This window comes from Suricata suricatta, chromosome X (assembly GCF_006229205.1).
Source record: "Suricata suricatta isolate VVHF042 chromosome X, meerkat_22Aug2017_6uvM2_HiC, whole genome shotgun sequence".
Classification (NCBI taxonomy): domain Eukaryota; kingdom Metazoa; phylum Chordata; class Mammalia; order Carnivora; family Herpestidae; genus Suricata; species Suricata suricatta.
Window position 1 is genome coordinate 97,735,663 of NC_043717.1, and position 14,880 is coordinate 97,750,542.

The window sequence follows — 14,880 nt, forward strand, 5'->3', positions numbered from 1 at the left end:
CCTGTGGTTCCCAAAGACTTAAGTAAGCTGCTAAATAACATTACTGAATTTATGATTGGATTCATGAAAAGCTTGTAGCAAAATTATCCTAGTGAGGAAATGAACCATCTGGGGACTTCAATTGTAACTGGTAAGGCAACATTAGTTTTAAATGAAAGAAAACATCTCGTTGTGTAGACCTTGCACGGCTGATAAATATGCCAGAAGGAATTTGTCCCAGAGCACCCTGCAGTAGATGCAAATAGGAAGAAACTCACCATGGCAAACGGAAGGAAAGGGAAGCATGCTGCATGACCTTACAGAAGTTAGTCCCCCTCTTGCGGCCTCCATTTCTCAGTTTTTTGGTGGGTGAATGGACTTTCGTTTCAATGATCCCCAGTCTTCCCTCCAGTCCAAGACATGGATGGTTCTCTTGGATTGGAAGCAGGCTACTGTTTCCACTGGACAGAGTCCCAGTGAGCTACCCTGCGTAAGCACCTGGCGTCCAGTCCTGCTGTTCCGTAAGGACCTCCTTCTAGTAACCCTGCTGGGTACCAGGCACATTGCCATCTTTGAACACACCCTTTGCCAATGACCCCCTGGATACATTTCCAAGGCAAACGAAGATCTGTCCAGGGAAGAAGACCCATGATGGCAAGACATTCTACTGGATGAATCAGCCTTCTTGTCCCCAAATATCCAAGTGGTTGTAAAAAAATGAGGCCACCTGCCACAGCCCACACGTGATACCGCACTTCTCACTGGACTCTCAAAACCCCATCCTGTAGCAGCAAGGGATTCCTCATGGGCTGAATGCCTGTGTCCCCCAAAGTCCATAGGTTGAAATCCTAACCCCCAATGTGATGCTATGAGAAAGTGGGCCTTTGGGAGGGGATTAGGTCATGAAGTGGAGCCTTCACAAGTAAGATTGCTGTCCTCTGGGGTCCAGAGAGCCCTCTTCCCATCTCCTACCATGGGAGGACACAGTGAGATGATAGCAGTCTATGGACCAGAAATTGGCTTTCACCAGACACTGTATCTGCCATCACCTTAATCTGGGGCTTCTAGCTCCCATGGCAGTGAAAAATACATGTTGAGGCACCTGGGTAACTCTGTCGGTTAAGGGACCAACTCTTGGTTTTGGCTCATCAAGATCTCATGGTTCATGGATTTGAGCCCTGCATTAGGCTCTGCACTGACAGCGTGGAGTCTGCTTGGGATTCTCTCTCTCTCTCTCTCTCTCTCTCTCTCTCTCTCTCTCTCTCCCTCTGTCTCTCTCTCTCTCTCTCTCTCTCAAAATAAATAAATAAATAAACTTAAAAAAATACATGTTATTAAGCCACCCAGTCTCTGGAATTTTTGTTACAGCAGCCGCAGCTAACTGGGACGGGACCGTACTGCATTCCATGATCCCCGACCACTTTTACCTCCTAATGCGCTTGCTATGGTTTTCTGGGCATCAGCTATTGCTCCCAAGTGGGAAAAGGTGCCTCATCATATTTCCACCTCCTCTGCCCATTTCTCTGAGCTCCCTTCCTGAGAGCAGCGCAGTGAATCTAACAGTAGTGAGCGTGTTGTCAGTAACTTTCATCTGTCCACACCAGCACCAGAGAAATAGTAAGCCTTCTGTGTGAGCAGCTCGGCAGGCACTGACTTGCCCTCCGTGCACATGAATTTGGAATCTGGCTTCCTCAGCAATGAGCTCTGTGACTCTGCTCAAGTGACTTCCCCTCTCTGACCTGTGTCTCTGACCTCTGTCAAAGGTGGATGATAATAGTACCTTCTTCTGGGGTTGGTGTGAGGAGAACATGAGCTGACGCTTGTAGTAGAAAACATAGTGTCTCGCCTACAATAAAAATTCAATAGAGATCGATAATTACCACGATTATGATTAATCCTAAAACTTCCTAAGTATGGTGAAGCCCTACTAATTCTGAAGGTGTTTGGAGGTGCTTGTGGTGAGGGTAGAAAGATTCCAATCAGGATTCCTTGTCCTGGTATGAAAATCATATTCATATATGGCTTACTATGTGCCCATTCTAAGCACTTTACATATTTTCACTTAATTCCTGCAACAACCCTGTGACGTAGGATTATTGTCATTCCTGTTCCCGTATCACCAAGATAGAGAAGTGAAGAAGTTTGTCCATCATCATACAGTTGGTAAGTAGCAGAGCTGGGGCACGATCCCTGGTCACCTGGCTACTCACTCCACAGGTAACGTGCGTCCGTATGGCTAACTGTACCAGCTGAGGATGGACAGCCACCTGTATTACCTCAACCTGGAGGTGGTGGCCCTTCCAATCTTCCAACCTTACTCCGCATCTTCTCCTGTAATAAATGGTCACTAACGAACCGCGATGCGCACATTATTCATGCACAATGGTTGCAGGCAAAGGTAGAAATGGCATGAACGGCATTCATTTTCCGTGATGACAAGGCACATGATTCTTCCTCTCTCCTGATTCCTGGTGACTGGACTTCCCCAGCCCTTCTTTCCATCTGTGGAAGGCTTTAGCTCGGCATGCACAAAATCAATGCTCTCATGACAAACAACTCTTATCTACACCCTTAGAGGAAAGATTTGCTCATGAAGGTGTTTTCGGGATGTGTGGAAGCTGCTTCTATGTCTTCCTCACTCACTTGCCTCCAAAAGCAACCAGTCTGTCCAGTTCATCCAGAGGGACCAAAATCAAACTGGCGATATTGTCGTCTGTTGAGCAAGTACAACACGCCAGGTGCTGTTCTAACAGCTGTTGGCATGTGTCATCTCCTGTAATTCTCAGTCCTACCCAGTAAGTTGGGTGCTGTTATCATTCCCATTTTGCGGATCAGAAAAGCATGGGTTAGAAAAGCGTTGCTTACCGGAAAGCTCGCAGAGTGGCCCGTGTCCTCACTCTGATGCCTTACACCGCTTTAGTCCAGAACTGCTCTGGCGGTTCTCTAGCCGTGTCCCTCCCGCGGGGCAAGGAATCTGCGGGGCTAAGGGGAGGTGGCCCCCCAGAGCCTGGCCTCCCTCCACCCTCCTTTTAGACCAAACAAAGAGAACCCCAAAGGCCGGATATTCCTGCCCAAGTGACTCCAAACTCACTTCAGGAGCCCGAGGGGGATGCTCTTTTGGGTCCAGCCAGTCTAAGACAGATGACTGTGCTGACAGCATGAGCACTCTTGGTCTGAGGAATGATCGAGGCTTGGCTGTTTGTGGGGGCTTCTGATTAATTCTGGATGGGCTGAGGTGAGGCCTTGGACCCAGGGGATGGAGAGGCAAGGGACAGGCCCTAGGTCAGAGGACTGGCTCTCCCTGTGTGGCCGTGTTCTGGCCCACAATTCCAAGGAGCACAAGAATTTTAAACTCCAGCCTGACCTTTCCGATTGTCAGAAAGGCATATTTGTCAGGAGAGGAGGATAGAACATGTTTTATTGACAGTTTGCTAGTTTTTTCCTGGCCACCTCTTGTCCCAGCCTCTCAAATTGTAGGCTTGCACCCAGGTATACACGCAATACAATTGTACCCTTATTCCGGGGATCACCTAGAATACGACTTCTTCCCAGAATTCCTTCCCAAGGGCACGAGCCAGAACCACTTTTCCCCTCCCCTTCTCTTGTGCCAGCCTTTGCCCCAGCCTGCCTGGCCATGCTAGCTGAGCTCCATCTCTCTTCCCCACAAAATTGTGAGCTAAGAACTTAAACTTGTCCACCTTCCAGCCCCCCGCCCCCGCGCCCAGCACGGTGTCTCCCCACACGTGTGCCTGGAGATGTCTGCTGACTGAAAGACACGGAGGGAGAAAATAAAGGCAATATCCCTTGGGGAGCAAGGAAAGAACGCGAAGAAATCAGGAAAGTCCTTGACATAAGACAAGTGAATGGACAAGAGTGTCCTTTTTTCAAAAAACATTTTTAATGTTGATTTACTTTTGAGAGAGAGACAGAGACAGAGACAGAGAGACAGTTCGAGCACGGGAGGGCAGAGAGAAAGGGAGACACAGAATCTGAAGCAGGCTCCAGGCTCTGAGCTGTCAGCACAGAGCCTGACGTGGGGCTCAAACTCATGAACCATGAGATCATGACGGGAGCCAAAGTTGGACGCTCAACTGACTGAGCCCCACAGGCTCCCCGGAAGAACATTTTCAGGACATACTACCTATTGGAGATATTATCACGTGTCATTGATGAGATGGAATAATTTTGTGTGTGTGTGTGTGTGTGTGTTTTATTTATTTTTGAGAGACAGAGAGAGACAGCGCGAGCAGGGGAGGGTCAGAGAGAGAGGGAGACACAGAATCCGAAGCAGGCTCCAGGCTCTGAGCTGTCAGCACAGAGCCCCATGTGGGGCTCAAACCCACAGACCGTGAGCCGAAGTCAGACACTTAACCAACTGAGCCACCCAGATGCCTCCTTTTTTCCTGCCTTTCAATGGGAAGCGTCCAACATATAGAGAGCAGCAGGAGGAATTTCCATGCACCCTTCTCCAGCTGCAGCAACCATGAACTCACAGCCACCCCGGTTTCATCTCCACCCCAGTCTTGGATGACTCTGAAGCAAGCCTCAAACACAGCTTTTCAACTTGTAAGTACTGCAGCCTGAGAAGCAAGAGTTTGCTTATCAACAATTTGGTATCACCACACCCAGCAGAGCAAGAATTCATTTGCAACTGTAGAGGCTGTGGGCCAGGAGCTCGTGCAAAATGGTAGCCTGTGCATGAGCGGGGGAGGCGGTCTCGTCTTCCCACCGAGATCCTCAGTGGCCAGGAGCTGGGCCAGTGTGGGGCCCGTGGTCCTGGCTTCTCACTGAGCCGGCCATCTTTCTTTGCTCGTTGCAAACCCCGCACGTAGTGATTTTAGACACCTCTGTGCACATCGGTGCTGACTTGTCTTAATTCTGTCAAAGCCTTCGCTCTCCCCTGGAGCTGTCTGGGAATATTCTGGTTCATTGTTACTGGCAGTTTTTTACTTCCTTTGTGCTTGACTTGTTGAAATACGAAAGGGGTTGGACAGTGTCAGACAATATGGCCCCCGTCACGCCACATTTTACATTGAAATCATCTTTAGGGGCTTTGCTCCTTGACACAGATGGTCTCCATATCCTAGGAGATGGTCTTTTGGCACGAAAATGAAAAAGCTGTGCCCCCCTGTGAATCAAGAAACTTGGCGAGTTTATTCGGGCTCAAGTCAAATGAACACTTCATTGTCCCAGGGCCTCTTAGTCTCTCCTCCTGTCATCTCTCCTCCTGTCGGGAGCATTTTTGACTCCTCTATTAAAGGGGCAGATGAGTGCACTCATCTTTCCCATCTAGTGGTGGCCCCCATTCACCGCGAACGTCCTCCTGTTTTCTAAGGCCCGTGGTGGTGGGGGGGGGGGACCTGCCCTGAGTCCCCTCCCCACTTCCCTGGGCCTTCTTGAGAAAACTCCTGCTTCTGCCCCCCTGTCTGTAACTGGTCCACCCTTCCAACAACCTGCCCCTCGTGGCTCCAGGCTTGCCAGCGTTAGCTCCGCCAGTGCCAGCCACCTCTTGGGAGCCTCTCTTTTTCTTCTTCAGTGAGCTCTTTGGCTTCTTTAGTAACGAATACATCTCTTACAGGGCGAGGAATAAGCACATCTACGCTCACCCTCTCCATCTCTTGCCTTGACTTGTTTTGTACTTCTCTGACTAATCCCCTTTCCCCCTGTTCGGGTCCCACCGACTCTTTCCTTTCCAGCTCTTTCTTACGGATTTTCCACCCATTGGGCCAAACTGACATCAGACACTTCACCCTCCTGGAAAACGTTCCTTTTCCACATCACTGATGTATTCCATATTCTTCAGAGCATAGATCCAATTGTAATGTGCCCAGGGGCCTCAGAATGAGATATTTAATGGCTAGTCCCTTCCTCACTGCTGGACTCTGGAAGGGGAGGAGCTGCAGCAGATCCTCAGTAAATATCTGTTCCAGAGGAAATAGGATAAATGAATGGTGAACATCCCTGAACCCATCTATTTTGGCATTTCCCCTCTTCATCTAAATTTTGACCTGCTATTACTCTCTTTCAGTTTTGTCTTGTTTATTATTACACAGTTTTACGGGATCCCTGGATTCTTGTTTTCACAGGGATTTTTGTTTCATCTGACTTTTATAGTTTAATCAATTGGATGAGCTATGCTACAATGTAAGACATTCTTTATGTAAGTGATCATCCAATACTGTTTTTTCATAGTATCTATAACCCTCAAGTTTCTATGATTGGGTGCCAGGAAATGTCAAATTTTGTGCGGGTATGTTCGCATATATATATGTGAGTTGCGTTTTAAGAATTATGAAAAAACACAAATTCAAGGAGTTATATGGACCTGAGAATAAATGATGTTTGAATTTCTTTTTTGCTCCCTTTCTTGTCTTAAGATATTAAGTTGAACTTTCCAAGATTAAGAGATTCTGAGAGGAGCAATTCTGGTGATCTCAGAAGCATCTATTTCAAAGGCTTGTTCTTACTAATAAAGCCTAAATGGATTTTATGTTCAAATGTGGTCACACTTGGACTAAAATCCTAGCTTTGCTAATCAGTAGCCTTGTGAGATTGAGAAATTTGCTTTACCTTTTTAAGCCTCTGTTTCTTCAGCTCTGAAACAGGATAAACAAACTTGTTCTATGTCCCTATACAAAGAACTGACAGAGATTCACATATTGAATAAAGATTCTCCCCCAAAACCAATTTAAAAAAATCTAACAACTCAAAAGAAAAATGGGCAAGGTATTTGATGAAGCAATTCACAGAAGAGGAAACCTGGATGGTGAATAAATACATGAAACAGTGCTAACACTCCCTAGTTACCACGGAAATACGAATGAAGACCACAAAAGATACAATGTGGCCCATGATCCAATCGCAAAAATATTAGAGCCTGGCAATGTAAAAACATGGCAAGGAAGTAGAGAAATCGATATTTTCTGACATTGCAAATGGAATCGTAAATGTGCAAGACATTTTAGCTCAACCTGGTAACAGATAGATGTTCATACCATGTAAGCCAGTGATTGCACTACTTGATATCTCTAAGGAGACACGTACAAGGTTTGTCCAGTATGACACTGTCCTGGCACAGACCAGGAGAGAAAATGTCCTCCGATAGGAGGTTGAACAGTTGTAGTAAATTTACACAAAAGAATACCATGTAGCAGTGGACATGAATAAACTAACGCTACATTTCACAACATGGATGCATCTCAAAAACCTAATTTGGGGGTGCCTGGGTGGTTCAGTCAGTTGAGCATCCGACTTCAGCTCAGGTCATGATCTCGAAGTTCATGGGTTCGAGTCCCGCGTCAGGCTTTGTGCTGACAGCTTGGGGCCTGGAGCCTGCTTTGGATTCTGTGCCTCCCTCTCTCTGACCCTCCCCTGCTTGCACTGTCTCTCTCTGTCTCTCAAAAATAAATAAAAAACACACAAAAAATAAATTAAAAACCTAATTTTGACCTAAAGGCCACCTGCAGTTGGAAGTCTGTAGTGTGAAGACATCTCCATAAGGTTTCCATGGGAAGCAATCAGGGACTCAAACACTTTGTACAGATGGAAAGCCTCAGTAAAATTATAAAGACATGCGTGGGAGTGAAAAACACCAAATTCTAGAGAATAGTTACCTTTCTACAGTGGGAAGAAGAGAGACAAATGTGATCATGGAGATGTACACAAGGGCTTTAACTATATTTCTCCTGTTTTACTTCTTGAGCTGGGTGATGGGTACGGTTGTAAATTATGTTATTGTCTCTATGTCTGAATTAGTTTTAAAATGCCTACATCACAGTATTGTTGTAAGGCCTAAATGAGGTAATGGATTGAACATATTCAGCACAGTGGTTGGCACCTAGCAAGTGCCCTACAAATGTCAGTTCACGGCCACGCTGACATTCCTACCACCACCTCCACTGCAGCCTTTAAATTTTTAGTGGAAGTTTTTGTAAATACCGTGTTGTTGTTTTTCTCAGAGAGAGAGAGATCTCAAGTTGGGGAAGGGCAGAGGGAGAGAGAATCTTAAGCCGGCTCCACACCCAGCGTGGAGCCCAACTCAGGTCCCCATCTCACAACGGTGAGATCATGACCCGAGTTGGAATCAAGAGTCAGATGCTTAACCGACTGAGCCACCCAGGCGTCCCTGTCAATATCCGTTAATAGTGGCATAAGATTTCAAATGCTTAAGCCTGCTTTATATATTCTCACCTTACCCTGCAGCTTTCCTCCCCTCTATTCTGAGGCTGTTTGTCCCTTAGAGCTGAAGACACTGAGTCCTTCCGTTTATAACTTGCACCAGCTCTGCTGTCCTGCCTTACGTGGAGATCGAAAGTCACCATCTACTCTGGAAGGCCCCAACCATACACAGCTCTGTCCTCCTGATACTGTGTGTGACATGTCTTGGTCGGTCATTGCTGTGTAACAGGCTACCTGAAAATTAGTGGCTTACGCTAACACCCTCTTGATTTGCTCGTGATTTTTCCATTTGAACTGGGCTCATCTAAGTGGTTTCACAGCTGGTCTTGACAGTGACATCTTGTGTGGCCGCATTCAGCTGGTGGGGCAACTAGGGGCTAGGCTCAGCTCATGAGTCCCCACGACTGGGACTCTTGCTCCCCGTGTAGCTGGAAAGCTTCTCTCCCTCCACATGTTTTCTGTAGCATCCCCCACGGGCGCTCATACCTTCTGACAGCACAGAACCAAAGCCAGCCAGATCGTAAAACCCAGAACTAGCTTGGGGTCATTTCTGCTGCATTTTATTGGCGAAGTCAAGTCCCAGCCCCAGCTCTGACGCAAAGAGAGAGAGCCACACAGATGTGAATCTGTGTCTATTGCTTCATCAACCCAGCCTGGTAGCTCAGGAGAGTAGAGGTCCGCCCTCTATTCTAGCTCCCGGGGTCACTGAGGATGACACACCACAGGCAGCACTTAGCAGAGTCTTCAACCATCAGAACATCGTCTCCCATTGCCACACTCTTCCCTTCACCCCAGGCTCATTGAGACGCTTCTCTTGGTTTAGAAACTCTCTTTCGATCCCACATGCATATATTGCACGATTACTGGGTGCCAGGCACTAGGGAACCTCAGAGAGAATAGCAGTGGCTCACATCCTCGAGGGGCTCCTAGGTGCAGCCAGCAAAGAAGTGGGGTTAAAGCCTATCTTCCCAGATGACACGAGGCGACCTCGAAAACCGAATCAAAAGCTGGGAGACAACCAGGCTAGGTGATGGCCACAATAGTCACTTGACCTAACAGGGTGAGCCCTCGGTCACAAAAGAGCATCTGATTAGTCTAACAAGGCGTCATTTTTGTAAGGACACGAAGCTGTTGCCAGCCCGTGGCTCCATCGTTTACATCGACATGTTTTAGATTCTGAAACTATAAACTGGCTACCTTTGCCTTATACAACCCAGTAGTGTTTGCCTTGTTCATAACACGTGCCAGACAAACATCTATTTTTAGGTTGAATTGAATTGCTCAGTGACTATTTTAATGTCTAAGAAATATTGTTTTACCACATGTGCTACTTAGAGCACTACCATAACAAATACCCAGTAGGGCCGCCTAGGTGGCTCAGTCAGTTAAGCGTCCGACTTCAGCTCAGCTCATGATCTCACAGTTGGTGAGTTCAAGCCCTCCATCGGGCTCTGTGCTGATCCTTAGGAGCCTGGAGCCTGCTTCGGATTCTGGGTCTCCCTCTCTCTCTCTGCCCCTGCCCTGCTTGTTCTCTCTGTTTCTTACTCTCTGTCTCTCAAAAATAAATAAACATTGAAAAAAATACCCAGTAAACCTCCAAAGACACACACACATACGCATATATACGTCCGTACTACATACAATAGCTATCTGCCCCAGATTATTTTAGTTTGCTTTTAGCCAACTGCATTTTTCAAAGTTCCCAGACACTTCCACAAGCAAATAGACACCACTTGTACTCCACTGCTAATCACTTTTAATTCTTCCAGCAGTTATTTTGATAATATCAGACATAATGAAACCACTTATCAGTAACGTGGGTCTAATTCAAGTCCATTTTAATTCGGGTTTGGAATTCCTGCCGGCATTCTGGAGGCTGCTTTCTATAGGGTCATTACTGAAGGAAATTTATTTTTGTGATAATAAATTCTTCGACAAATAGACCTCACGCAATAACACAGGACCCCAGCTACTTTTTCCCAACAATTGTCAGGAGGTGCTATCACACTCCCTATCGCCCGAGTGAATGAGGTGCAGGCAGTTTCTGAACCACACCAAGGGTACCACTGTGGGTCATGAAGGTGACCCTGGGGTCCCTGAGCATCTGTCACGACAACAAGGATTTAAGTTAAATGGAATCTTATGAAATCAGATACGAGGAGCAGCACCTGGCTGGCTCAGTCGGTAGAGCGTGCGACTCTTGATCTCAGGGTCGTGAGTTTGAGCCCTACGTTGGGTGTAGAGATTACTTAAAAATTGAAAGCTTTCTTACAATTCAGATATGAAGAGACTGAGGGAAGAACTGTTATTAACTCTAATGTAAATAAAGATTGGAGCACATTTTTTAAGGCATGGTTTTTCTTGGTGGCTTGTGTGGCATCATTAAGGCCCTTTATGCAGTTTTAATCCACATACTCAAGAGTCTTATGCTATTTTCACTCTTTAAAGCGACATGAGCTGGGTTAATGGAAGACAGAAGATGAATCCCCAAGGATCCACACCTAAAAGCATTACTTAATGGAGAAATCAGTCTACTATTGGGGTTGGAGAAAATCGGCTGAAGTCAGGTGCTGAGTAGCCAGGAAATGGAAAGGAAGTTGAAGGAAGGAAAATAGGAAGGGAGCGAGTCAAAGCCATCGTCATGGTGTTGCCCATTCTTCACAATGGGATCCTTTCTCTTGTCCCGGCTCCTCCTTGCACACCCAGTACCTGGGAGCCTAAAATTGCAGGTACCATTAATACCTAAAGGAAAGAACTGTCCAGGATCACTACCCCATTCATCAGGCACTCTGTCTTTCAGCATAAAACTTGGAAAATAAGGGCAGGCACAGTATGAAAAATAGCTTTGTCTTAAAGTAACTGAAAAGGAGAAAAGACCAAATTGCAGATCTTAAACTCGCTGTGAAAGTGTGTTTTATTCATTCCATTTTTCCTGTCTTGGTACATCTACATCCTTACAAATGGACTCATGCTGTATCAGTGACTATTCATGTTAGAATCCGAGGACTAAATTCACATTAAAAAAAAATCAGCCCTAACTCTCTTGAATATTTTGTTGTTGTTGTTATTTATTTTTTCCCATGTAGTTTTCTCTTTCATTTTTTCCAACTTCATATATAGTTTATTATCAAATTGTTTTCCATATAACACCCAGTGCTCTTCCCCACAAGTGCCCTCCTCCATGACCATCACCCCCCCTCCCCCTTCAGCCCTCAGTTCATTTTCAGTATTCAAGAGTCTCTCATAATTTGCCGCCCTCCCTCTCCCTAACTTTTTCCCCCTTCTCCTCCCCATGGTCCTCTGTTAGGTTTCTCCTGATAGACCTATGAGTGCAAACGCATGGTATTTCTCCTTCGCGGCCTGACTTACTTTGCTTATTAGCATGACACCCTCGAGGTCCATCCACTTTGCTACAAATGGCCAGATTTCATTCTTTCTCATTCCCATGTAGTATTTCATAGTATCTTTAAACCACATCGTCTTGATCCATTCATAAGTTGATGGACATTTAGGGTCTTTCCATGATTTGGCTATTGTTGAAAGTGTCGCTATGAACATTGGTGTACATGTGCCCCTATGCCTCAGCACTCCTGTACCCCTTGGATAGATCCTTAGCAGTGCTATTTCTGGGTCATAGGGGAGTTCTATTGATAGTTTTTTGAGGAACCTCCATACTGTTTTCCAGACTGGCTGCACCAGTTTACATTGCCACCAACAGTGTAGGAGGGTCCCCATTTCTCCACATTCTTGCCAGCATCTATAGTCTCTTGATTTGTTCATTTTAGCCACTCTGACCAGCGTAAGGTGGTATTTCTATGTGGTTTGATCTGTATTTCCCTGATGATGAGTGATGCTGAGCATCGTTTCATGTGTTTGTTGGCCATCTGGGTGTCCTTTTTGAAGAAGTTTCTATTCATGTCCTCTGCCCATTTCTTCACTGTATTATTCATTTTTTGGGTGTGGAGTTTGGTGAGTTCCTTGCAGATTTTGGATACTAACCGTTTATCTGATATGTCATTTGCAACTATCTTTTCCCATTCCATCGGTTGCCTGTTAGTTTTCTTGATTGTTTCCTTTACCGTGCAGAAGCTTTTTATCTTGATAAGGTCCCAATAGTTCATTTTGATTCTTGATTCCCTTGCCTTTGGGTATGTGTCGAGTAGGAAATTGCTGCGGTTGAGGTCAAGGAGGCTGTTTCCTGCTTTCTCCTCAAGGGTTTTGATGATTTCCTGTCTCACATTCAGGTTCTTCATTCATTTTGAGTTTATTTTCATGTATGGTGTAAGAGAGTGGCCTAGTTTCATTCTTCTGCATGTTGCTGTCCAGTTCTCCCAGCACCATCTGCTAAAGAGGCTGTCTTTTTTCTACTGGATACTCTTTCTTGCTTTGTCAAAGATAAATGGGCCATATATTTGTGGGTCCAGTTCTGGGCTCTCTATTCTATTCCATTGGTCTATGTGTCTGTTTTTGTGCCAATACTGTACTATCTTGATGATGACAGCTTTGTAGTAGAGGCTAAAGTTTTGGATTGTGATGCCTCCCCTTTTGGTTTTCTTTTTCAATATTACTTTGGCTATTCAGAATTTTTTGTGGTTCCACACGAATTTTAGGATAGTTTGTTCTAGCTTTGAGAAAAATGCTGGTGCAATTTTGATGGGGATCCCATTGAATGTGTAGATTGCTCTGGGTAATAATGACACTTTAACAGTGTTTATTCTTCTAATCCATGAGCGTGGAATGTTTTTCCATTTCTTGGTGTCTTCTTCAATTTCTTGCGTAAGTTTTCATCATACAGGTTTTTTTACATCCTTGGTTAGGTTTATTTTATGTTTTTTTTAATGCAATTGTGAATGGGATCAGTTTCTTGATATCTCTTTCTGTTGCTTCATTATTGGTGTATAAGAATGCTACCTATTTCTGTACATTGATTTTGTAGCCTGCTGAATTTATGGATCAGTTCTAGAAGGCTTCTGGTGCAGTTGGTCAGATTTCCCATGTAGAGTATCATGTCATCTGCAAAAAGTGGAAGTTTGACTTCATCTTTGCCACTTCTGATGCCTTTTATTTCCTTTTGTTGTCTGATTGCTGGTGATAGGACTTCCAGCACTATGTTAAACAACAGTGGTGAGAGTGGACATCCTTGTCGTGTCCCTGAACTCAGGGAGAAAGCTCTTAGTTTTCCCCCATTGAGGATAATATTAGCTGTGGGCTTCTCATAAATGGCTTTTATGATGTTTAGGTAAGTTCCTTCTATCCCGAGTTTCTAGAGGGTTTTTATTAAGAAAGGATGCTGTATTTTGTCAAATGCTTTTTCTAGATCTATCAACAGGATCATATGGGTTTTATCTTTTCTTGTGTTAACTTGATGTACCACACTGGTGGATTTGCGAATATTAAACCAGGCCTGTAACCCAGGAATGAACCCACGTGATCATGGTGGATAATTCTTTTTATATGCTGTTGAGTTCGATTTGCTAGTATCTCAATGAGTATTTTTGCATCTGTATTCATTAAGGATATTGGCCTAAAGTTCTCTTTTTAAGTTGGGTCTCTGTCTGGTTTGGGAATCGAAGTGATGATGGCTTCATAGAATGAGTTTGGAAGTTTTCCTTCTATTTCTATTTTTTGGAATAGCTTGAGAAGAATGGGTATTAACTCTGCTTTCAATGTCTAGTAGAATTCCTCTGGGAATCCATCCGGCACTGGGCTATTAATCGTTGGGGAATTTTTGATAATTGATTTGATGTCTTCACTGGTTAGGGGTCTGTTCAGATTTTCTATCTCTTCTCGTTTGAATTTTGGTAGTGTATGTGTGTTTAGGAATTTGTCCATTTCTTCTCGATTGTCCAGTTTGTTGGCATATAATTTTTTCATAGTAATCTCTGAGGATTGCTTGTATTTCTGAGGGATCCACTGTAATAGATCCATTTTCATTCATGATTTTGTCTATTTGGGTGTTCTCTCTTTTCTTTCTGAGGAGCCTAGCTAGAGGTTTCTCAATTTTGTTTATTTTTTCAATAAAACCTACTCTTGGTTTCATTGATGTGCTCAACTGTGTTTTTTTAATTCTATATTGTTCATTTCGGTACTGATCTTTATTATTTCTCTTCTTCTGCTGGGTTTGGGGTGCTCTTGCTGCTCCCCTTCTATTTCCTTTTGGTGCTCTGTTAGATTTTGAACTTTTTCTAGTTTGTTGAAATAGGCCTGGATTGCAATATACTTTCCTCTTAGGACTGTCTTTGCTGTGCCCCAAAGTTTGGATTGTTGTATTTTCATTTTCATTTGTTTCCATATTTTTAAAATTTCTTCTCAAATTGTCTTGTTGGCCCAATCGTTATTTAGGAGGGTGGTTTTTAACCTCCACATTTTTGCAGGTTTTCCAGACTTTTTCCTGTGATTGATTTCAAGTTTCATAGCATTGTGATCCGTAAGTGTGCATGCTATGATCTCAATTCATTTATATTTATGGAGGGCTGCTTTATGGCCCAGTATGTGATCTATTTTGGAGAATGTGCCATGTGCACTCGAGAAGAAAGTGAATTTCCTAGCTTCAGGTGCAGAGTTCTAAATATATCTATCAATTCCATCTATTTCAATGTGTCGTTCAGGTCCATTGTTTCTTTAGTGATTTTCTGTCTGGTTCATCTATCCATTGCTGTAAGTAGAGTATTAAAGTCCCCTGCAATTAACACATTCTTATCAATAAAATTGTTTCAGTTTGTG